This window comes from Salvelinus sp. IW2-2015, unplaced genomic scaffold (assembly GCF_002910315.2).
Source record: "Salvelinus sp. IW2-2015 unplaced genomic scaffold, ASM291031v2 Un_scaffold3344, whole genome shotgun sequence".
Classification (NCBI taxonomy): domain Eukaryota; kingdom Metazoa; phylum Chordata; class Actinopteri; order Salmoniformes; family Salmonidae; genus Salvelinus; species Salvelinus sp. IW2-2015.
This window is the reverse complement of record NW_019944628.1, coordinates 26,519-53,858: the sequence shown is the minus strand read 5'-3', so window position 1 is coordinate 53,858 and position 27,340 is coordinate 26,519. Positions and strand designations below refer to the sequence as shown.

General features: G+C 42.1%; 1 long non-coding RNA gene and 1 pseudogene across 1 annotated transcript in view; both read right to left on the bottom strand.

Annotated features, from left to right (window-relative positions):
• Positions 1-1,482: 1,482 nt before the first annotated feature.
• Positions 1,483-27,340, bottom strand: part of LOC139025823 (uncharacterized) — a 50,598-nt gene continuing 24,740 nt past the window's right edge. The window contains exon 2 of the long non-coding RNA XR_011477464.1: positions 1,483-1,602. This is a non-coding gene — a long non-coding RNA (uncharacterized lncRNA). The remainder of the gene's footprint in view (positions 1,603-27,340) is intronic.
• LOC112075699 (NLR family CARD domain-containing protein 3-like) overlaps positions 1,483-27,340 on the bottom strand; it is a 41,834-nt pseudogene continuing 15,976 nt past the window's right edge.

Genomic DNA, 27,340 nt, shown 5'->3' with positions numbered 1-27,340 from the left:
CAGAATAGTGGATATTATAATGACAGAATAGTGCATATTATAATGACAGTGGATATTATAATGACGGAATAAAATATATTATAATGACAAGAATAGTGATATTTATAATGACAGAAAGTGGATATTATAATGACAGAATGGTGGATTATTAATAATGACAGAATAGTAGATATTTAAATGACAGAATAGTAGATATTATAGATGACAGAATGGTGGATATTATAATGACAGAATAGTGATATTAAATGACGAATGTGATATATAATGACAGGTTAATGGATATTACATGACAGAATGGTGATATTATAATGACAGAAAGTGGAATATTATAAATGACAGAATGGTGGATATTATAATGACAGGTTAATGGATATTAACAATGACAGAATGGTGGATATTATATATGACAGAATAGTGGATATTATAATGACAGTGGATATTATAATGAAGAAGTGGATATTATAATGACAGAATTGGTATATTATAATGACAGAATAGTGGATATTATAATGACAGTGATATATAATGACAGAATAGTGTATATTTAATGACAGATAGTGTATATTATAATGACAGAATAGTGTATTATTATAATGTTAGTATATGTGTATTATAATGACAGAATAGTGGATATTATAATGACAGAATGGGGATATTATAATGACAGAATAGTAGATATTATAATGACAGAATAGTGGATATTATAATGACAGATAGTGGATATTATAATTACAGAATAGTGCATAATTAAATGACAGTGGGAGGATTATTATAATGACAGAATAGTGGATATTATAATGACAGAATAGTGGATATTATAATGACAGAATAGTAGATATTATAATGACAGAATAGTGCATATTATAATGACAGAATAGTGTATATTATAATGTGAATACTGAATACACAACATCACTTCCTGAAGCTGCTTGCTGCAACGTAACAAGGGTGTGTATTTACACAGGAGTCGTCATTGTGGACAACCAGTAACCTAGCAGACATTAAACAAATGCCTGAGAGGTGTTTCTGTCTCTCTGGTCCTGATGAGAAAAAATACACTGGTGGGGAGGTTCTCTTCTGTCCTGTTGAACCAATCCAGTAGCTGTGGAGGAGGAGTTAAGATGGAGTGTTGCTTTGTTAACGTCCAATAGAGGAAGTCACGTCACAGGATCTCTTTCCATTTCCCCTGAATGTTTCTGACCCCACAGAGGGTGTTGAACCAGAGATGACAGAGAAAGGAGATTCACTAAAAACACACCACTAAGATACAGCTACGACCCCATTGAAGTTGACATTTTACACGGTTAAGGTCTGTGTGTGTGTGTGTGTGTGTGTGTGTGTGTGTTTGTGTGTGTGTGGTCATAACAGCTTCCTTTTCATCTGAATAAGACCCATTTCTATGTACTGAACACAACCCCTATTACTGTAGTCCATTTACTGTACTGTCATATTCTGATCAATATTAAAACATTTCCACCTCTCTTCTTTCATCTGGTTGATTAACCTTTATTAGTCACATCTGTCACATGTACATTTCATTCAGTGGAATTTAGTTTATACAGAAACAAGATTGTTGTGTCAAGAATTTAACAAAGAAACATTCTACAGACAACAATATTTACAAACACCAAGAAGCCCAATAACTTTAAAATATATATATTTAACCCTTATTTTACCAGGTAAGTTGACTGAGAACACATTCTCATTTACAGCAACGACCTGGGGAATAGTTACAGGGGGGAAGAGAGGGGAGGAATGAGTCAATCGGATGCTGGGGGTGATTAAGTTGCGATGGTATGAGGGCTAGATTGGACATTTTAGCCTGGGATAAAATCCCTACGCTTACGATAAGTGCTATGGGATCTTTAATGACCACAGAGTCAGGACACCTGTTCAACGTCCCATCTGAAAGACTGCACACTACACAGGGCACTGTTCCCTATCACTGCCTTGGGGCATTGGAATCTCCTTATACCAGAGGAAAGAGTGCCCCCTACTGGCCATCCAACACCAAGTCTTGCTATAGATTTTCAAGCCGATTTAAGTCAAAACTATTCTGATCAATTCTGATTTCTAAATGAAAACAGTTTTTACAACACAGTGTTGTGATTCATTCTATTAATGAATGATTCTAGTTGACAATGTCTGTCAATTTCAATGGTGTGTATTCATTAATATTTACAATCATATGTTTAGTCACTAGAGAGCTATTCTACAGTGCCTGAAAAAAACAGTGCCTTCAGAAAGTTTTCCCACTTCTTGACATTCAACATTTTGTTGTGTTACAGTCTGAATTTAATATGGATTAAATGTAGATGTGTCACTGGCCTACACACAATAACCCATAATGTCAATGTGGAATTATGTTTTTAGAAATGTTTACAAATTAATACAAAATGAATAGCTGAAATGCCTCGAGTCAATAAGTATTCAACCCCTTTGTTATGAAAAGCCTAAATAAGTTCAGGAATAAAAATGTGCTTAACAAGTCACATAATAAGTTGTATGGACGGTTTAACATGAGTTTGAATGACTACCTCATCTCTGTACCCCACACATACAATTATCTTTAAGGTCCCTCAGTCGAGGAGTGAATTTCAAACACAGATTCAACCGCAAAGACCAGGGAGGTTTCCAAGTCCTCGCAAAGGGCACAAATTGATAGATGAATGAAACATTCAAAAAGCAGACATTGAATATCCCTTTGAGCATGGTGAAGTTATTAATTACACTTTGGATGGTGTATCAATACACCCAGTAACTACATATACACAGGCATCCTTCTTAACTCAGTTGCCGGAGAGGAAGGAACTCTCAGAGATTTCACCATGAGGCAAATGGTGACTTTAAAACAGTTACAGAGTGTATTGGCTGTGATACGAGAAAACTGAGGATGGATCAACAACATTGTAGTTACTCCACAATACTAACCTAATTGACAGAGTGAAAAGAAGGAAGTCTGTACAGAATACAAATAGCCCAAACCATGCATCCTGTTTGCAATTAGGCACTAAAGTAAAAAATGTGGCAAAGAAATTACTTTTATGTCCTGAATACAATGTGGTATGTTTGGGGCAAATCCAATACAAAACATTACTGAGTACCACTTGCCATTTTTTCAAGCATAGTAGTGGCTGCATCATGTTATGGGTATGCTTGTAATCGTTAAGGACTGGGAAGTTTTTCAGGATAAAACATAAATGGAATGGAGCTAAGCACAGGCAGAATCCTAGAGGAAAACATGGTTCAGTCTGCTTTCCACCAGACACTGGGAGATGAATTCATCTTTCAGCAGGACAATAACCTAAAACACAAGGCCATACACTGGAGTTTCTTACCAAGATGAGATTGAATGTTCCCGAGTGACTAGTTACAGTTTTGACTTAAATCGTCTTGAAAAGCTATGGCAAGAAAATGTCTGTCTAGCAATGATCAACAACCAACTTGACAGAGGTTGAAGAATTGTTTTAATAATAATGTGCAATTATTGTACAATGCAGGTATGGAAAGCTCTTAAAGACTTACCCAGAACGACTCACAGCTGTAATCGCTACCAAAGGGGACTCTAACATACACTTTACTCAGGGGTGTGAATACTTATGTAAATTAGATATTTCTGTATTTCATTTTTAATACATTTGCAAAAATTACAAAAAACATGTTTTCACTGTCATTTATGGGGTAATTTGTGTAGAAGGGTGAGAAAATCTATTTAGTCCATTTTGAATTCAGGCTGTACCAACAAAATGTGGAATAAGTGAAGGGGTATGAATACTTTCTGAACACACTGTACATTGTTGCTCCAGTGTGTCTTACTGAACCTTGATTAGAGTGAAACATCATGTTGTGTTTGACACAGGGACCACCTGACACAGGGACACTGAGGTGTCATAGTAAACCCTAAACCCTGGATAGAGGGGCTCAGTGAATGTGGAGGTGAATGTATACAGATGGGTCAGTGAGTCAGAGGAGACTCTGTAGAAGGACAGAGTGCCGGCTGGCCAGTCCAGATACACTCCTACTCTTTGGGAGCTGGAGGACGGGACATCTATGGTAGTGTGATTATCATTGTGCTTGATCTTGTAACTGTTGTCAGAGCAGGACAGACTCCAGGACTTGTCATTGTATCCAAGCCCACAGTCCTTACCCCCTCCTCTCCTGCTGATTCCTTTATATGTCATTCCTATGTCAGCCTCTCTCCCACTCCACTCTACCTCCCAGTAACAGCGCCCAGTCAGACCCGCTCTACACAGCACCTGTCTCCATTCCTCAAATCTCTCTGGGTGATCAGGATACTGCTTCTCCGCTCTCCTACATGTCACCTTTCTGTTCTCCTCAGACAGAGAGAGGTGTCTGTTTACTGTGTTTGTGTCCAGTGTGAGATCACAGGCATCTGATGGATGAAACCAGACACAATATTAGAAATCATCATCATTCACATTAGAATGTTAACTCACTTTTCACCATTAATTTAATGTAGATGTTTCTAGGTGTCAAAAGGAGAAGTTAACTTGAAACTTATTGAATGATCATATGTTATTCTGTGTGGTAATATAAACACGCTTATTCCCATTAATTACACACACACACACACATTTCTAATGTAACACGAACACACATTGTCAAATCAACTCTTTCTAAACTTTGGTGTCCCTGATTTCTGCTTCTGTAGAACTACAGCTGATATTTAATGTGACCAAGTAAGTAGTGATGGTGGTCTTTGACTTTGACTTCACTTGAATTAAGACAGTCAACACTTACATTTTCTGAGCCCAGGTTTCATTGTGTACTCTCCACCATGTTCCACACTGTAGCGGTAAGCAGAAGAACAGATAGCCATTGAGTGATAAAATGTGAATTCAAGCACACACACACACACACAACACACACACACCACAACACACACACAACACACACACACACACACACACACACACACACACACAACACACACACACCACACACACACACACACACACACAACACGATCAGCATATAATACAATGCATTCAGAAAGTATTCAGACCCCTTGAGTTTTCCCACATTTTGTTAGGTTACAGCCTTATTCTAAATTGGGTTAAATTGTTTTTTTCTTTATCAAACTACAGACTATACACCATAATGACAAAGCAAAAACAGGTTTTATAGTTTTTTTGCACATTTAAAAAAAATTACATTAAAATACATTTACATAAGTATTCAGATCCTTTACTCAGTACTTTGTTGAAGCACCTTTGGCAGTGATTACAGCCTTGAGTCTCCTTGTGTATGACGCTACAAGCTTGGCACACCTATATTTGGGGCATTTCTTCCATTCTTCTCTGCAGATCCTCTCAAGCTCTGTCAGGTTGGATGGGGAGCGTCGCTGCACAGCTATTTTCAGGTCTCTCCAGAGATGTTCGATTGGGTTCAAGTCCGGGCTCTGGCTGGGCCACTCAAGGACATTCAGAGACTCATGCCGAAGCCACTGCTATGTTGTCTTTGCTTTATGCTTAGGGCCGTTGTCCTGTTGGAAGGTGAACCTTCGCCCCAGTCTGAGGTCCTGAGCGCTCTGGAGCAAGTTTTCATCAAGGATCTCTCTGTACTTTGCTCCTTTCATCTTTCCCTTGATCTTGTCTCCTAGTCCCTGCCGCTGAAAAACATCCCCACAGCATGATGCTGCCACCACCATGCTTCACTGTTGAGATGGTGCCAGGTTTCTTCCAGGTGTGATGCTTGGCATTCAAGCCAAAGAGTTCAATCTTGGTTTCATCAGGCCAGAGAATCTTGTTTCTCATGGTCTGAGAGTCCTTTAGGTTCCTTTTGGCAAACTCCAAGCGGGCTGTCATGTGCCTTTTACTGAGGAGTGGCTTCCATCTGGCCACTCTAACATAAAGGCCTAATTGATGGAGTGCTGCAGAGATGGTTGTCCTTCTGGAAGGTTCTCCCATATCCACAGAGGAACTCTGGAGCTCTGTCAGAGAGACCATTGGGTTCTTCGTCACCTCCCTGACCAAGGCCCTTCTCCCCTGATTGCTCAGTTTGGCCGGGCGGCCAGCTCTAGGAAGTCTTGGTGGTTCCAAACTTCTTCCATTTAAGAATGATGGAGGCCACTGTGTTCTTGGGGACCTTCAACGCTGCAGACATTTTTGGTACCCTTCCCCAGATCTGTGCCTCCACACAATCCTGTCTCTGAGCTCTACGGACAATTCCTTCAACCTCATAGCTTGGTTGTTGCTCTGACATGTCAAACGTAGGACCTTATATAGACAAGTGTGTGCCTTTCCAAATCATGTCCAATCAATTGAATTTACCACAGGTGGACTCCAATCAGGTTGTAGAAACATCTCAAGGATGATCAATGGAAACAGGATGCACCTGAGCTCAATTTCGAGTCTCATAGCAAAGGGTCTGAATACTTCTGTAAATAAGGTATTTCAGTTTTCTTTTTAAACTATAAACTATGATCCTTGTTATGACCATCTAAAACAATTCCATATGTTAGCTTAGCATGTTAGCCCCCCTCCCCCAGGCTTAGACAGGGCTTAGACTCAACATCTGATTGGCCCTTTAAGTCCAATTCTTTAAATTAAACATGTCTAATATGAACATTTACATAAATCAGGGTTCCCTAACTGGCAGCACACAGGCTGAATTTGGCCCGCAGATGATTTTCTTCAGCACCCCAAGTTTTCTGAGCAAAAATAATATATACATATATTTATGTACTGTATATATATATTTTTACATAAGACTGTAAAAACACCAGAGATCCAAGTTATTTTAATTTTGTAAATCTGTTCCAAATTACTCCCACACATAATAGAGAGATGTGTGATTGTATACAAATGTAAGCAAGGTTTGAAATGATTATGTTTAAGTCAAATATTGTATTGTTTATATATATATATATATATATATGTTTTGGCTTCTTGCTGCCAATTTGCAATCTACAAATTATTTGTAATTATGTTCTGGCCCTCTGACCATCCGCTCAAGAAAAATACATCTAGGCTGAATCTAGTTGATGATCCCTCACATAAACCTTCTGCATACTTGAGTTTCTCCAGTCTGCAGTGTGGATCCTCCAGTCCAGCAGAGAGCAGTCTGACTCCTGAGTCTCCTGGGTGATTGTAGCTCAGGTCCAGCTTTCTCAGGTGTGAGGCGTTTGACCTCAGAGCTGAGACCAGAGAAGCACAGCCTTCCTCTGTGACTAGACAGCCTGACAGTCTGCAAAGAGTCAAATCATATTAAAACCACACTGCTATTCTTTGGTGGTGAAAATAGCGGCAATATATTTTTTCAACATGTTCAGATACATCAGTTTCCTGAAACCTGCCATATCTATTCAGAAATTGATGTTTTGTTATACAAAATTATAAATTATCAAAGTATTGCTCGTAGAGAGAAACATGTATAGTACAAATATTTGAGTAGACTGACCAGACCATTTAAAAAAGCAGTATCTGTCAAAAGACAGACAGTGAGATATCAGATTTAGATTGTATTGAGTATACTGTCCACACCATATCTATTTTTTACAGTGAAGCTAACATTAGCATTTTGGATTTGAGCTCAAATGTTTCATATTAGCTGACAGTAAATAATGTCACATTTATTTTCAGGGTACTTTTATACATATCTCTTTCACGTTCCGAAATAACAGCACTTTATGTATCTAGTCCCTCCATTTGAAGATGTCATAAGTATTCTGACAAATTAATCTCAGCCAGCCGAGCCACGGCCTGTTCACTACGCTATCATCCAGAAGGCGAGGTCAGTAGAAGTGCATCAAAGCTGAGACCGAGAGACTGAAAAACAGCTTCTATCTCAAGGCCATCAGACTGTTAAATGGCCATCACTAGTGAGCCTTCACCCAGTACCCTGCACTGAACTTAGTCACTGTCACTAGCCGACCACCACCCAGTACCCGGCACTGAACTTAGTCACTGTCACTAGCCGACCACCACCCAGTACCCGGCACTGAACTTAGTCCCTGTCACTAGCCGACCACCACCCAGTTGCTCTACCATGCACCTTAGATGCTGCTGCCCTATGTACATAGACATGGAACACTGGACACTTTAAAAACATTTACATAATGTTTTACCCATTTCATATGTACATTGCCGTGAAAAAGTATTTGCCCCCTTTCTGATTATCTTTATTTTTGCATATTTTTTTATACTGAATGTTATCAGATCTTCAACCAAAACTTTACAATGCAGTGTATGATCTGTTTCACCCTTATGACTCCACCCCCCTCCAGGTGTGGGAAAACTTCCCCATTATCCTGTGTACTTATACCTGTGTTGTCTGTTTGTCTGTTGCCAGTTCGTCTTTTTGTTCAAGCCTACCAACGTTTGTCTCAGCGCCTGCTTTTCCCACAGTCTCTCTTGTTCTCGTCCTCCTGGTTTTTGACCCTTGCCTCTCCTGACCTTGTAACCACCCACCTGTCCACTCTGCCTGTCCCTGCCTGCTGTCCTGTACCTTGGCCTCTACTCTGGAGAATCTGCCCCTGCCTGACTTGACCTGTCGTTTAACTGCCCTTATGGTTGCAATAAAAATTATTACTTCACACAGTCTGCACTTGGGTCTTACCTTGATTCCTTATAGTGTATGGTTTTCACCAGKTATAATAGTTCCCATGTCAATCAAAAAGTTGATTCAAGTTTGCTAGAAAGGCACCTGGAAGCACCTTGATGATCATCAAGACTTGGAAAAATGTTTTATGGACAGATGAGTCAAAATAATAACTGTTTGGACTACATGGATCCCATTATGCCTGGTGAAAAGCAAACACTGCATTCCACAGTAAGAAACTCATACCAACGGTCCAGCATGGTGGTGGTAGTGTGATGGTTTGGGATGCTTTGCTGCCTCACTGTCCCAACAGTGGTGTGGACTATGTGTGCCTGGTAAATACATGTGAATATAGAGATCAATTAATAACTTGTTGACCAAATACAGGAATACTGACCTCAGAGTCTCCAGTTTACAGTGGGGAGTCCCCAGTCCAGCAGAGAGCAGCTTCGTTCCTGAATCTGTTATGCTGGTGAATGAGGACCCAAAAGCGACGTAATAGTAACAGAGTCTTTATTCCAGTATTAAACAAATAATGATTCTCCTGGATATAATCAATGGTAAATCCAAAACAGGAAACTGAAATCCTCTCGTCAATAGAGAGGAACGACTGGAGACGCGACCACAGACTGCAGGTCGCTTCGGGAAGGCACTGGCCGTAGCTGACATAGACACCTGCTCACACGCAGCATCTGAAGAAGGCAAAGAACACGACAGGGCGGAACAAGGACAACACGGAAAGAACATCAAACAAGAATCCGACAAGGACAGAAGCGGAAAACAGAGGGAGAAATAGGGATCTAATCAGAGGGCAAAATAGGGGACAGGTGTGAAAGAGTAATGAGGTCGTTAGGAGAATGAGAAACAGCTGGAGCAGGAACGGAACGATAGAGAGAGAGAGAGCGGGAGAGGGAGAGAGGGAGGAGGAGAGAGAGAGAGAAGAGAAGAACCTAATAAGACCAGCAGAGGGAAGCACAGGGACAAGACATGATAATCAATGACAAAACATGACAGTACCCCCCACTCACCGAGCGCCTCCTGGCGCACTCGAGGAGGAACCCTGGCGGCAAGGAGAATCATCAATCAACGAACGGTCCAGCACGTCCCGAGATGGAACCCAACTCTCTCTCTCAGGACCGTAACCTCTCCAATCCACTAAGTACTGGTGACCACGTCCCGAGAACGCATGTCCATGATCTTCCGTACCTTGTAAATAGGAGCGCCCTCGACAAGGACGGGGGGGGGGGGGGGAAGACGAACGGGGGCGCGAGAAAAAGGCTTGACAAAAGAGACATGGAAGACAGGGTGGACGACGAAGATGTCGCGGAAGAAGCAGTCGCACAGCGACAGGATTGACGATGAGGAGACAGGAACGGACAATGAACGCCGAGTCAACTTGCGAGAAGCTGTCGTAAGGGGAAGGTTACGAGTGGAAAGCCACACTCTCTGACGCGACAATACCTAGGACTCTTAATCCTACGTTTATTGGCGGCTCTCACAGTCTGCCGCCTGTAACGGCAAAGTGCAGACCTGACCCTCCTCCAGGTGCGCTCACAACGTTGGACAAAAGCCTGAGCGGAGGGAACGCTGGACTCGGCGAGCTGGGACGAAAACAGAGGAGGCTGGTAGCCAAGACTACTCTGAAACGGGGATAGCCCGGTAGCAGACGAAGGAAGCGAGTTGTGAGCGTACTCAGCCCAGGGGAGCTGTTCTGCAAGACGCAGGGTTTCGAAACGAAAGGCTGCGTAATATGCGACCAATCGACTGATTGGCCTTTCTGCTTGACCGTTAGACTGGGGATGAAACCCGGAAGAGAGACAGACGGAAGCACCAATCAAACGACAGAACCCTCCAAACTGTGACGTGAATTGCGGACCTCTGTCTGAAACGGCGTCTAACGGGAGGCATGAATTCTGAACACATTCTCAATGATGATTTGTGCCGTCTCCTTAGCGGAAGGAAGCTTAGCGAGGGGAATGAAATGTGCCGCCTTAGAGAACCTATCGATAACCGTAAGAATCACAGTCTCCCCGCAGACGAAGGCAGACCGGTAATAAAGTCTAAGGCGATGTGAGACCATGGTCGAGAAGGAATGGGAAGCGGTCTGAGACGACCGGCAGGAGGAGAGTTACCTGACTTAGTCTGCGCGCAGTCCGAACAAGCAGCCACGAAACGGCGCGTGTCCCGCTCCTGAGTAGGCCACCAAAACCGCTGGCGAATAGAAGCAAGCGTACCCCGAACGCCGGGGTGGCCAGCTAACTTGGCAGAGTGAGCCCACTGAAGAACAGCCAGACGAGTAGAGACAGGAACGAACAGAAGGTTACTAGGACAAGCGCGCGGCGACGCAGTGTGAGTGAGTGCTTGCTTTACCTGTCTCTAATTCGACAGTCAACCCGACAACCGCCTTCAGGGAGAATCCCCTCGGGGTCGTTAGAAGCCACAGAAGAACTAAAGAGACGGGATAAGGCATCAGGCTTGGTGTTCTTATTTCCCGGACGATAGGAAATCACGAACTCGAAACGAGCGAAACAACGCCAACGAGCTTGACGTGCATTAAGTCGTTTGGCCGAACGGATGTACTCAAGGTTCTTATGGTCAGTCCAAACGACAAAAGGGACGGTCGCCCCTCCAACCACTGTCGCCATTCGCCTATGGCTAAGGGGATGGCGAGCAGTTCGCGGTTACCCACATCATAGTTGCGTTCGATGGCGACAGGCGATGAGAAAAGTAAGCGCAAGGATGGACTTATCGTCAGACTGGAAGCGCTGAGACAGAATGGCTCCCACGCCCACCTCTGAAGCGTCAACCTCGAATGAATTGTTTAGTGACGTCAGGAGTAACAAGGATAGGGGGGATGTAACGCTTCTTGAGGAGATCAAAAGCTCCCTGGGCGGAACCGGACCACTTAAAGCAAGTCTTGACAGAAGTCAGGCTGTGAGAGGGGCAGCCACTTGACCGAATTACGAATGAAACGCCGATAGAAATTAGCGAAACCGAGAAAGCGCTGCAACTGACACGTGACTTAGGAACGGGCCAATCGCTGACAGCCTGGACCTTAGCGGGATCCATCTGAATGCCTTCAGCGGAATAACAGAACCGAGAAATGTGACAGAGGAGACATGAAAGGCGCACTCTCAGCCTTCACGTAGAGACAATTCTCTAAAAGGCGCTGGAGTACACGTCGAACGTGCTGAACTAGAATCTCGAGTGACGGTGAAAAAATCAGGATATCGTCAAGGTAAACGAAAACAAAAATGTTCAGCATGTCTCTCAGTACATCATTAACTAATGCCTGAAAGACAGCTGGAGCATTAGCGAGACCGAACGGCAGAACCCGGTATTCAAAATGCCCTAACGGAGTGTTAAAGCCGTCTTCCACTCGTCCCCTCTTTGATGCGTACGAGATGGTAAGCGTACGAAGGTCCAACTTAGTAAAGAACCTGGCTCCTGCAAAATCTCGAAGGCTGACGACATAAGGGGAAGCGGATAACGATTCTTAACGTTATGTCATCAGCCCTCGATAATCCACGCAGGGGCGCAGAGTACCGTCCTTCTTCTTAACAAAGAAAAATCCGCTCCGGCGGGAGAGGAAGAAGGCACCACGGTACCGGCGTCGGAAGAAACAGACAGATAATCCTCGAGAGCCTTACGTTCGGGAGCCGACAGAGAGTATAGTCTACCCCGAGGGGGAGTGGTCCCGGAAGAGGATCAATACAACAATCATACGACCGGTGAGGAGGAAGGGAGCTGGCTCTGGACCGACTGAAAGACCGTGCGCAGATCATGATATTCCTCCGGCACTCCTGTCAAATCACCAGGTTCCTCCTGAGTAGAGGGACAGAAGAACACAGGAGGATAGCAGACATTAAACACTTCACATGACAAGAAACGTTCCAGGATAGAATAGAATTACTAGACAATTAATAGAAGGATTATGACATACTAGCCAGGGATGACCAAAACAACAGGTGTAAAAGGTGAACGAAAAATCAAAAAGGAATGGTCTCACTGTGGTTACCAGATACAGTGAGGGTTAAAGGTAGTGTCTCACATCTGATACTGGGAGAAGACTACCATCTAAGGCGAACATGGGCGTGGGCTTCCCTAACTGTCTGAGAGGAATGTCATGTTTCCGAGCCCATGCTTCGTCCATAAAACAACCCTCAGCCCTGAGTCTATCAAGGCACTGCAGGAAGCAGCCGAACCGGTCCAGCGTAGATGGACCGACAAGGTAGTACAGGATCTTGATGGAGAGACCTGAGAAGTAGCGCTCACCAGTAGCCCTCCGCTTACTGATGAGCTCTGGCTTTTACTGGACATGACATGACAAAATGTCCAGCAGAACCGCAATAGAGGCAAAGGCGGTTGGTGATTCTCCATTCCCTCTCTTAGTCGAGATGCGAATACCTCCCAGCTGCATGGGCTCAGTCTCTGAGCCGGTGGGAGGAGATGGTTGAGATGCGGAGAGGGGAAACACCGTTAACGCGAGCTCTCTTCCACGAGCTCGGTGACGAAGATCTACCCGTCGTTCTATGCGGATGGCGAGAGCAATCAAAGAGTCCACGCTGGAAGGAACTCCCGGGAGAGAATCTCATCCTTAACCTCAGCGTGGAGTCCCTCCAGAAAACGAGCGAGCAACGCCGGCTCGTTCCAGTCACTGGATGCAGCAAGAGTGCGAAACTCTATAGAGTAACCGTTATGGATCGATCACCTTGACATAGGGAAGCCAGGACCCTGGAAGCCTCCTTCCCAAAAACTGAAGATCAAAAACCCGTATCATCTCCTCTTTAAAGTTCTGATAACGTTAGAACACTCAGCCCTTGCCTCCCAGATAGCTGTGCCCCACTCCCGAGCCCGACCAGTAAGGAGTGATATGACGTAAGCGATCCGAGCTCTCTCTCTTGAGTATGTGTTGGGCTGGAGAGAGCACAATATCACACTGGGTGAGAAAGGAGCGACACTCAGTGGGCTGCCCAGAGTAACATGGTGGGTTATTAACCTAGGTTCCGGAGACTCGGAAGACCAGGAAGTAGCTGGTGGCACGAGACGAAGACTCTGAAATGTCCTGAGAGATCGGAGACCTGAGCGGACAGGGTCTCAACGGCATGGCGAGCAGAAGACAATTCCTGCTCGTGTCTGCCGAGCATTGCTCCCTGGATCTCGACGGCAGTGTTGCGAGAATCCGTAGTCGCTGGGTCCATTCTTGGTCGGATTCTTCTGTTATGCTGGTGAATGAGGACCCAAAAGCGACGTAATAGTAACAGAGTCTTTATTCCAGTATTAAACAAATAATGATTTCTCCTGGATATAATCAATGGTAAATCCAAAACAGGAAACTGAAATCCTCTCGTCAATAGAGAGGAACGACTGGAGACGCGACCACAGACTGCAGGTCGCTTCGGGAAGGCACTGGCCGTAGCTGACATAGACACCTGCTCACACGCAGCATCTGAAGAAGGCAAAGAACACGACAGGGCGGAACAAGGACACAGGAACAGCAAACATCAAACAAGAATCCGACAAGGACAGAAGCGGACAAGAGGAGAAATAGGGACTCTAATCAGAGGGCAAAATAGGGGACAGGTGTGAAAGAGTAAATGAGGTCGTTAGGAGAATGAGAAACAGCTGGGAGCAGGAACGGAACGATAGAGAGGAGAGAGCGGGAGAGGGAAGAGGGAGGAGGAGAGAGAGAGAGAAGAGAAAGAACCTAATAAGACCAGCAGAGGGAAGCACAGGGACAAGACATGATAATCAATGACAAAACATGACAGAATCCTTCAGGTCATTGTTACTCAGGTCCAGCTCTCTCAGGTGTGAGGGGTTTGACCTCAGAGCTGAGACCAGAGAAGAACAGCCGTCTTCTGTGACTAGACAGCCTGACAGCCTGCAAAGAGTAAATATTTAGTTCATAACACTGCTATTCTTTGGTGGTGAAAATAGCGGCAATATATTTTTTCAACATGTTCAGATACATCAGTGTCCTGAAACCTGCCATATCTATTCATTGATAGATGTATCATTCTTAAAAATGTAATATTATCGAAGTATTGCTTGTAGATAGAAACATGTGTAGTACAAATATTTGAGTAGACTGACCAGACCAGTTTAAAAAGCAGTATCAGTCAAAAGACAGACAGTGAGGTATCATATTTAGATTGTATTGAGTACAGCCCACACCATATCAATTTTGACAGTTAAGCTAACATTTTTAAATGTGCTCTATACTGACTACTCCAGCAGTAATAAGAATTCAGATAAATTAACTTATAGTGTAATAAAAGTAGTCAAAAGTTGTATTTGGTTCCATATTCCTGTTATGCAATGGCTACAGCATCCGGTGTCACGGGAAGGCGCAGAAGATCATCAAGGATCTCTATTTACCCCTTTTCTGATTTTCTCTATTTTTGCATATTTTTTATACTGAATGTCAGGCATGGTGGTGGTAGTGTGATGGTTTGGAGATGCTTTGCTGCCTCAGGACCTGGACGACTTGCCTTTATAGAAGGAACCATGAATTCTGTTCTGTATCAGATAATTCTACAGGAGAATGTCAGGCCATCCATCTGTGAGCTGAAGCACAGCTGGGTCATGCAGCAAGACAATGATCCAAAACATACAATGAAGACTGCATGAAAATGGCTAAAAAGCAACACATTTAAAGTTTTGGAATGGCCTAGTCAAAGTCCAGACCTAATCCTAATTCAGATGTAGTGGCAGGACTTGAAATGAGAAGTTCGCTGAGTTAAAGCAGTTCTGCATGCAAGAGCGGGCCACAATCCCTCCACAGAGATGTGAGAGTCGGATCAACAACTAGTCATTGCAGCTGAAGGTGGTACAACCAGTTGTTGAGTGTAAGGGTGCAATTACGTTTTCACAGGGGCATTGTGTGTTGCATATCTTTGTTTATGAAATAAATTAAATAAGTATGTATTGTTGTGTTATTTGTTCACTCAGATTCCCTTTATCTAATATCAGGTTTTGGGTGAAGAGCTGATAACATTCAGTATCAACAATATGCAAAAGTAGAGAAAATCTGAAAAGGGGCAAATACTTTTTCAATGCACTGCATAAATTGTACTCTAGTCAAGTCCATCCTATTTAACTATTGCTGTATATTAACTATTATATCAACGTATTCTTCAGATGTACTGCATATTCTATCCACATACTGTCCATAATGTTTTTACATCACACACTCCAGACTCCGACATTGCTCATCCTAATATTTAGATATTTCTTAATTCCATTATTTTACTTTTAGATGTGTGTATTGTTGTGAATTGTTAGACATTACACCACTGCTGGAACTAGGAACACAAGCATTTCGCTACACCGGCAATAACATCTGCTAAATAAATGTGTATGTGATCAATACAATTTGATTTGATTTCTCACAAACCCATTGATAGAATTTTCAGTTTGTTTTGGTTGTATTTTGGGTTGTGTTTTGACCAATAGTAATTGAATGAGGGATGATGACTGGAGTAATTTTCTTTTTAAGTGAGTAGATAACATGTTTCTAAACACTACTAAATTAATCCTGATGTTGCCATGATTAAGAAAAAGTGTTCAGAAACATCTTCTATTCTTCAGTACAAGTGAAGTGACTCCAAAATAACATCGGACATTTTTCACCACTCAGTTACTATTGGGAAAAACATTATCCAAAACACAACATAAACAAAGTGCAAATGCATCCAACAAGTTTGTAGAGTCACAAGCTTGATGGAATCCCTTCAGGCAAGGAATATGGGACCAATTACTAAACCTTTAACTACTTTCATACACTGAGTGAATTTGTCCAAATAACTTCTTCAAATAGGAGAACTACATGGTGCTTTCATTTCTAAACATGTGTATGAATACGCCCACGACCAAAAATGTGACATTCTGTACTGTCGCCTAATATGAAACATTTTATCTCAAATCCAAAATGCTGGAGCATAGCATCACATTTAAAACTGTAACTTCACTGTCCAAACACATATGATGTGGACTATGTGTGCCTGGTAAACACATGTGGATCTGGTGAACAGTTATCACTTGTTGACCAACTACAGGAATACTGACCTCAGAGTCTCCAGTTTACAGTGGGGATTCCCCAGTCCAGCAGAAAGCAGCTTCACTCCTGAATCCTTCAGGTCATTGTTACTCAGATCCAGCTCTCTCAGGTGTGAGGGATTTGACTCCAGAGCTGAGACCAGAGAAGCACAGCCTTCATCTGTGACTAGACAGCGTGACAGCCTGACAAAGAGTCAAATCATAAAATATCACATTCCTATTCTTTGGTGGTGAAAATAGTGGCAGTATATTTTTTCAACGTTTTCAGACACATCAGTGTCCTGAAACATTCCATATCTATTCACAAATAGATGTATCATTATTAAAAATGTAAAAGTATCAAAGTATTGCTCGTAGAGAGAAAAATGTATAGTACAAATATCTGAGTAGACTGACCAGACCAGTTTAAAAAACAGTATCAGTCAAAAGACAGACAGTGAGGTATCAGATTTAGATTGTATTGAGTGTACAGTCCACACCATATCTATTTTGACAGTTAAGCTAACATTTAAAATTTGGCTCTATATTACAGCATTTTGGATTTGAGATCAAATGTTTCATATATAAGGTAACAGTATATAATGTCACCTTTTATTTGAGGGTATTTTCATACGTGTCTGTTTCACAGTTTAGAAAGGAAAGCACTTGACGTGTCTAGACCCACCATTTGAAAAGTCATACGTATTCAGATTAATACACTATAATTGAATTTAAGTAGTCAAAAGTTTAGTATTTGGCCCCATGTTCCTACATCAAGCTTGTGACTGAAACTCATTGGTTGAATTTTCAGTTTGTTTTGATTGTGTTATGTTTTGACCAATAGTAACTGAATGAGGGATGATGACTGGAGTAATCTTCTGTCTACGTGAGTAGATAACATGTTTCTAAACACTACTAAAATAATTCTGATGACGCCATGATTAAGTAAAAGTGTTCAGAAACATCTTCTTGTTTCTTACTTACAATACAAGTGAAGTGACTCCAAAATGACAGGATATTATTCACCATTCAGTGTCTATTGGGAAAAACATCATCCAAAACACAACCAAAACAAACTGCAAATGCATTCAACAAGTTTGTAGAGTCACAAGCTTGATGTAATCCCTTCAGGCAAGGAATATGGGACCAAATACTAAACCTTTGACTACTTTAATACACTGAGTGAATTTGTCCAAATAATTACGACTGCTTCAAATGGGAGAACTACATACATATTGGGGCAGCAGGTAGCCTAGTGGTTAGAGCGTTGGGCTAGTAACCGAAAGGTGCAAGTAAGAATCCCCGAGCTGACAAGGCACAAATCTGTCGTTCTTCCTCTGAACAAGGCTGTTCCTAGGCCGTCATTGAAAATAAGAATTTGTTCAAAACTGACTTGCCTAGTTAAATAAATGTAAAATAAAAATAAACATACATAACGTTATTTCATTTCTATACTGTAAAACAGATATGTATGAATACGCCCCCCCCCAAAAAAAGGTGACATTCTGTTCTGGCGCTTAATATGAAACATTCTATCTCAAATCCAAAATGCTGGACCATGGTGCCAAATGTAAAACTGTAAAATTCACTGTCCAAACACATATGGTGTGAACTATGTGTGCCTGGTAAACACATGTGGATCTGGTGAACAGTTATCACTTGTTTACCAACTTCAAGAATACTGACCTCAGAGTCTCCAGTTTACAGTGTATATCCTCCAGTCCAGCAGAGAGCAGTCTGACTCCTGAGTCTCCTGGGTGATTGTAGCTCAGGTCCAGCTCTCTCAGATGTGAGGGGTTTGATTTCAGAGCTGAGACCAGAGAAGCACAGCCTTCATCTGTGACTAGACAGCCTGACAGCCTGCAAACAGTAAACATTATTTTTTTTTTTTAAGTTAAACAGCTATTCTTTGGTGGTGAAAGAAAAAATAAGTAAAGTCAAATATCAGTGTCCTGAAACAGGCCATATGGATTCATAAACTGCTGTATCATTATAAATTATCAAAGTATTGCTTGTAGATAGAAACATGTATAGTACAAATATTTGAGTAGACTGACCAGACCAGTTTAAAAATCAGTATCAGTCAAAAGACAGACATTGAGGTGTCAGATTTAGATTGTATTGAGTATACAGTCCACACCATATCTATTTTGACAGTGAAGCTAACATTTTAAATTTCTCTGTATACTCCAGCATTTTGAATTTGAGATCAAATGTTTCATATATAAGGTGACAGAATATAGTTTCACCTTATATTTGTCTGTTTCACCGTTTAGAAATGATAGAACTTTATGTATCTAGTTCCCCCATTTGAAGATATGATATACTTTCTTTACTCTGAAGGGAAATGTTACTTGGACAATACAGAGTGCTGCTGCTTCCACATAGATGCATAAATACATACACTATATATACAAAATAATGCGGACACCCCTTCAAATCAGTGGATTCGGCATTTCATATTATAATAATAATATAAAATACAGCATACATGCTATTTCTGCCACACCCGTTGCTGACAGTTGTAAAAAAATAGAGCACACAGCCATGCAATCTCCATAGACAAACATTGACAGAAGAATGACCTTACTGAAGAGCTCAGTGGCTTAACGTGACAACGTCATAGAATTCCACCTCTCCAACAAGTCAGTTTGTCAAGTTTCTGCCCTGCTAGAGCTGCCCCGGTCAACTGTAAGTGCCGTTATTGTGAAGTGGAAACGTCTCGGAGTAAAAACGGATCAGCCGCGAAATGGTAGGACGCACAAGCTAACAGAACAGGATAGGTGTGTGCTGAAGCGCGTAGCATGGAAAAATGGTCTGTCCTCTGTTGCAACACTCACTATCAAGTTCCAAACTGCCTCTGGAAGCCACGTCAGCACAATAACTGTTCTTTGGGAGCTTCATGAAATTGGGTTTCCATGGCCGAGCAGTCGCACACAAGCCTAAAATCACCATGCGCAAATGCCAAGCGTCGGCTGTAGTAGTGTAAAGTTCGCCGCCATTGGCCTCTGGAGCAGTGGAAATGCGTTCTCTAGAGTGATGAATCACACTTCACCATCTGGCAGTCCAACAAACCAGCTTCCTCCTGAAGCTATGATGGCAGAGTCCCTGCCCCCTCACCTTGTGAACCAACACTTGCACTTGACTACCCCCCCAGCTCTGACTTGAACTGATGTGTACTTACTATGCCAGTGATATGTGGTTGTCCCACCTAGCTATCTTAAGATGAATGTGCTAATTGTAAGTTGCTCTGGATAAGAGTGTCTGCTAAATGACTAAAATGTTAATGTCCCCCCCGCTGTTGAGCCGTTTTACAAACAAATGTTGTTCAGTCTGCAAATAGGCCTATAATCTTCCCTGCTGTCTTGGTTAGTCTCAGGATTTGGGATTTGAGATGCAGTGTCAAGTTACCAAACCATGTAACAATGAGCAGCAGTGTCAAGTTACCAAACCATGTAACAATGAGCTGCAGTGTCAGGTTACCAAACCATGTAACAATGAGCTGCACTGTCAGGTTACCAAACCATGTAACAACGAGCTGCAGGATGTGGTTTACAACCATGTAACAATGAGTGCAGTGTCAGGTTACCAAACCATGTAACAATGAGCTGTACTGTCAGGTTACCAAACCATGTAACAACGAGCTTTTTTTTTTTTGTACTTGTCAGGTTACCAAACCATGTAACAATGAGTTGTATTTTGTATTTATTATGGATCCCCATTAGTTCCTGCCAAGCAGCAGCTACTCTTCCTGGGGTCCGCTACATCATCACATCCACATGACCACTACATAGATATTATCCACAGAGCAACATTGCAATACCACCATACAACATATTAACATTGAAATTACGTGTGTGTTGAGTTTGTGGTGCACGTGTGAGTGTGTGCCTGGGTTTCTCTTCACAGTCTGAGTTGCTCCATAAGTGTGAGTTTTAACGTTTTTTTCTATCTGACTTATATTGTTTACAGTGAATTACCATTGAATCAGCACTGTATCTGGTCAAACACAATTTTTTCAAAAGTTTAATCATATTTGCAGTGGTTCAGGTACCAAACCATGTAACAATGAGCTGCATGTGTCAGGTTACCAAACCATGTAACAATGAGCTGTACTGTCAGGTTACCAAACCATGTAACAATGAGCTGCATGTCAGTTACCAAACCAGTGTAACAATGAGCTGTACTGTCAGGTTACCAAACCATGTAACAATGAGCTGTACTGTCAGGTAACACCTGTAACAATGAGCTGTACTGTCAGGTTACCAACCATGTAACAATGAGTGCAGTGTCAGGTTACCCAAACCATGTAACAATGAGCTGTACTGTCAGGTTACCAAACCATGTAACAATGAGCTGCATGTCAGGTTACCAAACCATGTAACACATGAGCTGTACTGTCAGGTTATTACCAACCAAATGTACATGAGTGTACTGTCAGTTACCAAACCATGTAACAATGAGCTGACTGCAGGTTACCAAACCATGAACAATGAGCTGCAGTGTTCAGGTTACCAAACCATGTAACAATGAGCTGACTGTCAGGTACCAAACATCTTAACAATGAGCTGCTGTCAGGTTACCACAACATGTAACAATGACTGACTGTCATACCACTGTACAGAAGCTGTACTGTCAGGTTACCAACCATGTAACAATGAGCTGCAGTGTCAGGTTACCAAACCATGTAACAATGAGCTGACTGTCAGGTTACCAAAACATGTAACAATGAGCTGACTGTCAGGTTACCAAACCATGTAACAAGAGCTGCAGTTCAGGTTACCAAACCATGTAACAATGAGCTGCACTGTCAGGTTACCAAACCATGTAACAAGAGCTGCGTGTCAGTTACCAAACCATGTAACAACGAGCTGCACAGTGTCAGGTTACCAAACCATGTAACAATGAGCTGCACTGTCAGGTTACCAAACCATGTAACAATGAGCTGCACTGTCAGGTTACCAAACCATGTAACAATGAGCTGCACTGTCAAGTTACCAAACCATGTAACAACGAGCTGCAGTGTCAGGTTACCAAACCATGTAACAACGAGCTGCACTGTCAGGTTACCAAACCATGTAATGATGTCGTAGCGTAGTCTTGAATCAATGGTGGATCTATGAAAGCGGAGCATGATCTTCTGGTTGACTCCATAAACCATGAGTCCATGCAGGAAGTGAAAGTGCTGTGAAAGTGCTGTTGGATGCGTGAGCACACACTTTCCACATGGGTGGCCAGCACAGCCCACTGTCAATGTACACCCCCTGGTACTTGTAGGAATTCACCTGCTCATTGTTCTCCCCGTGTACCACTATGGGGCTGTGGTCCCCAATGGACTTTTCTTTCTTCTCTGACCTGTAGCAATTGGTGTCAGAGCTTTTGTTAAATAGTCCGAAGACAGCTGTGTCGTCCGAGAACTTTACCACGTAATTGCTGGGGTACCTGCTGATGCAATTGTTTGTATACAGCGTGAAGAGGACATGGGAACTCACGCAGCCCTGGGGCACCCCCGTGCTGGTGGTCAGGGCATCAGAGAGTGTAGAGTTAAATCTGACTTGCTGCATCCTGGTGGTAAGGAAGTAGTGGTACCACCGTATTGTGAATTAGGACAAGCTAGGGATTGTTGGAAATTAGTGCGTAGGATTCCAATCATCATTTTCTCTAAGGACTTCATTACTACGCATGTGAGCGCGATTGGTCTAAAGTCATTATTCACTACAGTGCATGTTTATTGGGGGTTGGAGTGATCATTTCTTTATTCGAGGGCAGGGGGGGGGGGGGGGGGTTATGTGTAGTTGAAAGAGGATGGCAGACTGGTGTAAGCTCCTTGCAAACTTCTTGAGCATATTCCATCAGGTCCTGTGGGATTGTTAGTGCACATCCTCTTAAAAAACCTTGTGACAACACTTGGGTTTAATTTGTTGTTTATCAAAATCACAGACCACTGAAGCGAACACCTCCATACACTTGAGAAGAATCTGACATCAAATCACTTTGCTTTGTTAAGTTCATTAGGTGCATATACTGATTTATCAGCAGACTTCATGCTTGTTATCACTTCACTTGCTCCCTATGTTGATTCCGTGCCTCCTTCTGTTTACTATTCAGCTCATTTTAGGCCGCCCGCAAATCTAAATTGTCTCTGTTTTGGAATGCTGGCTTCATTCTGTTACTGCAGTCTTTAACTTATTTTGTGATACATTCTTTGTTGTTTGGGTATACTTGTATGTCTTTTTTGGTACGACAGAGTCAATGCTGAATTGCATGTAGTCTGTGTCTGTTACAGCAGCAGTGTTAACATTGTTGTCCTGAAAGACTGGAACAGTCAGTGCATATATAACACCCTGGCATGTATCTATGTGGTCCTCTGTCCTACATTGATAGTTTGAGAGACAAGCTTACTCCTGTTCAGTAAAGAGTGATAGTTGGGAATCAGCTGGACGGTGTTGTGGTCAGAGTAAGCATTTGCCTAGAATTGTGTCATTCCCTGTGCCGTATTTAACATATTGTTGGAATCCAGGCAGTGCATTTCAGAGTTCAAAATGATTCAAATCTCCCAGAACTAATGTAGAGGCAGCTGCAGTTACTGGTGAACACACTCAGCCACCCTGGATGCTGCTTTTGTAGCCTTGCCACTCAGGGGGACATATGTTGTTTCCAAATTCCCTTGGTAAATAGAATGGCCTTAAACCCAAGCACAATAGTCCTCTGGGATGCATACTTTGTCCTTTTCCATGTAGTTTCTGCACCATATGGCATTAATATATATGCCCTGTTAGTAGAAGTCCTTGTCATCGCAGTCACTCGTGAATTAACCGCAAACAAGTGTGCATTACGTCACCCAGTTTGTAGGACAATGACAAAACAAACAAACAATTATGTTTGGCCACAGCAGCACTTGTGTCCGTCTTTTTAAACCTCCTCCTGTGTGCGCAGCGTCTAGAAGTCATAAGTATTCTGACTAATTCACTGATAGTGTATTAAAGTAGTCAAAAGTTTAGTATTTGGTCCCATGTTGTTATTATTCAAGATTAATTCATGATTAATCAAAATCCCGGTAGCATGCAAATTAATGTGGATGTGTTAATAAACATATTATTTTCATACAGGACATTATTCATCATTCGGTTTTACTGGGAAAAATATAATCCAAAACAAAACCAACAGAAAGTGCATTCAACAAGTTTGTAGAGTCACAAGCTTGATGTAATCACTCACTGCAGGCAAGACATATGGGACCAAATACTAAACTTTTATACACTATAAAGTTGTGAATTGTCCAAATAATTATGACTTCTTCAACTGGGAGAACTAGATACATAAAGCGCTTTCATTTCTAAGTGGTAAAAACAGATATGTATGAATACGCCCCCAGAAAACGTGACATTCTGTACTGTCCCGTAATATGAAACATTCCATCTCAAATCCAAAATCCTGGAGCATAGCATCAAATTTTAAATTGTAAGCTTTACTGTCCAAACACATATGCTAACACATGTGGATCTGGTGAACAGTTATCACTTGTTGACCAACTACAGGAATACTGACCTCAGAGTCTCCAGTTTACAGTGGGGATTCCCCAGTCCAGCAGAGAGCAGCTTCACTCCTGAATCCTTCAGGTCATTGTTACTCAGATCCAGCTCTCTCAGGTGTGAGGGATTTGACTCCAGAGCTGAGACCAGAGAAGCACAGCCTTCATCTGTGACTAGACAGCGTGACAGCCTGACAAAGAGATCATCATGATTTCACAAACACACTTAATTTAACATGAGTAGTGTAGAATGACGATGGCAAATGAATTTGGTTTATTCTCTCAAACAATATATAGATTCAAGTTCCGTCTCCTAGAAATTAATGTACATATTGTCATACTAATGTGAACATCAATGCAATGATTCAATATGTTTTTCAATAACACATATTTTCCTGAAGACTGAATATTTCTTCCTGATGATTAGTACTTAAATGTTGTTTTATGTACTCACAGAGCAGCTCTGGAAGCTTTGACCACTGGCAGCAGCCTCAAAAGACCTTCCTCTGATCTGGAGTATTTCTTCAGGTCAAACACATCCAGATCCTTTTCTGAAGTCAGCAACACAAAGACCAGAGCTGACCACTGTGAAGGTGACAGTTTGGCGTCTGAGACACTTCCTGATCTCAGGTAGCTTTGGATCTCCTCCACTAGAGAATGGTCATTCAGTTCATTCAGACAGTGGAACAGATTGATGCACCTCTCTGGAGAGGGATTCTCCCTGATCTTCTCCTTGATATACTTGACTGTTTCTTCATGGCTCTGTGAGCTGCTTCTTGTCTTTGTCAGTAGACCTCGTAAGTGCTTCTGATTGGACTCCAGTGAGAGGCCCAGAAGGAAGCGGAGGAAAAGGTCCAGGTTTCCCGTCTCACTTTGTAAGGCTTTATCCACAGCACTCTTGTAAAAAGTAACTTCAGGCTTGTCTCTGAACAGTGCAACAAAGTTCCAAATCGTTGATTGAGGTTTGGCCATTAGATTTTCATTGTTGTTGATGAATATGTGGAACACATATACAGCAGCCAGAAACTCCTGAAAGCTCAGATGCACGAAGCAGTACACCTTGTCCTGGGACAGCACACATCCTCTTTAAAGAGCTGTGTGCACAATCCTGAGTACACTGAGGCTTCATTGACATCAATGCCAGCCTCTTTCAGGTCTTCTTCATAGAAAATCAGATTGCCCTTCACAAGCTGTTGAAAAGCCAGTTTTCCCAGTGACATAATGCTCTCTTTATTACAGTTTGGAGCTGTCTCTTCATTCCCAAGATACTTTTCATTCTTCTGTTTGGTATGAAACACCACAAGGTGTATGTACATCTCAGTCAGAGTCTTGGGCATCTCTTCTCTCTTATGATTCAGCAATGTTCAAGGACTATGCCAGAAATCCAACAGAAGACTGGAATGTGGCACATGATGTGGAGGCTCCTTGATGTCTTTATGTGTGAGATGATTCTGCTGGCCAGGTCCTCATCACTGAATCTCTTCCTGAAGTACTCCTCCTTCTGTGGGTCATTGAACCCTCGTACCTCTGTCACCTGGTCAACACACCCTGAAGGGATCTTATTGGCTGCTGCAGGTCGGGTAGTTATCCAGAGGAGKGCAGAGGGAAGCAGATTTCCCTTGATGAGATTTGTCAGCAGAACATCCACTGAGGTTGACTTTGTGACATCACAACAGATCTTGTTGTTCTGGAAGTCTAGGGGCAGCCGGCACTCATCCAGACCATCAAAGATGAACAGAACTTTGTACTTGTCGTAGTTGGAGATTCTTGATTCTTTGGTTTCTATTGAGAAGTGATTGAGAAGTTCAATCAAAGTGTGTTTTTCCCCTTTCATCAAATTCAGCTCCCGAAAAGGGAATGAAAATACAAATTGGACATCCTGATTTGCTTTTCCTTCAGCCCAGTCCAGAATGAACTTCTGCACAGAGACTGTTTTTCCAATGCCAGCAACTCCCTTTGTCAGCACAGTTCTGATAAGTTTGTCTTGTCCAGTTAAGGGTTTAAAAATGTCGTTACATTTGATTGCAGTCTCTGGTCTTGCTTGTTTCCTAGTTGTTGTCTCAATCTGTCTCAGCTCATGTTCATTATTGACCTCTCCTMTTCCACCCTCTGTGATGTAGAGCTCTGTGTAGATCTTATTGAGAAGTYTTGGGTTTCCTTGTTTAGCGATCCCCTCAAATACACATTGAAACTTCTTCTTTAGATTAGATTTGAGTTCACGTTGGCAAATCACAGCAAGCTCATCTGAATGAAGAAATAACACAGAGGATATTAATATTACGTCTGTTATAATGCCTACGGTATTGTAGTTCTTTATTATAACTTTTTACATTATAATTATGTATTCTCTTAACTGCCTGTATAAATGTGTAAATGTTTTCATAATGAATTACACACTGGTGTGACTGATTTATATCATTATTGGTATTATTGATGGTATTATTAATGTTGTCTCGTTCCTCTCTCTCTGTCTGTCTATCCTCTATCTTTCTTTCTTCTCTTCTCTGTGTCTAAATTAATCACCACAACACATCACTGCTGCTACATGAGGAGGTCACTAGGTGTTGTGTTAAGGCTTCTACAATATCATTGAGTTACACAGCTACTTTAGCTGTACTTTAGCTACAGCTTTTAAAGGTTTGTTATAAAACAGCATTCAACATGAGGCAGACAGCTCTTACTTTTCTCCAGTGTGTCAGCAAGCTCCTTCTGGTTCATTTTCCTCACCGACTCTGATCTCCTCTGTTCGTTTCTGTGGACAAAACATTTAGGGATGGTACACACACACAGGGAGGGAATGTTGTGTTTGTTTAATATCGTTTTTAGGACTATGAAAATTGAAAAAAGTATTAGCCTACAGATTATGAAAACAACCTAAATAAATTACTAAATGGGAAAGGAGAAATTACTAGAGACAGTGTTGTTTAACTCCTGACCATGAAAGATATTGGTGTGTTTTCTCACTGTCTATCACTTCATGGTTTCATTTCAGAGAGTATTCGGAAAGTATTCAGACCCCTTGACTTTTTCCACATTCTGTTACATTACAGACATATTCTAAAATGATTAAATTGCTTTTGTCACGACTTCCGCCGAAGTCGGCTCCTCTCCTTGTTCGGGCGGCGTTCGGTGGTCAACGTCACAGGCTTTCTAGCCATCGCCGCTCCATTTTTCATGTATCCATTTGTTTTGTCTTGTTCCCTGCAC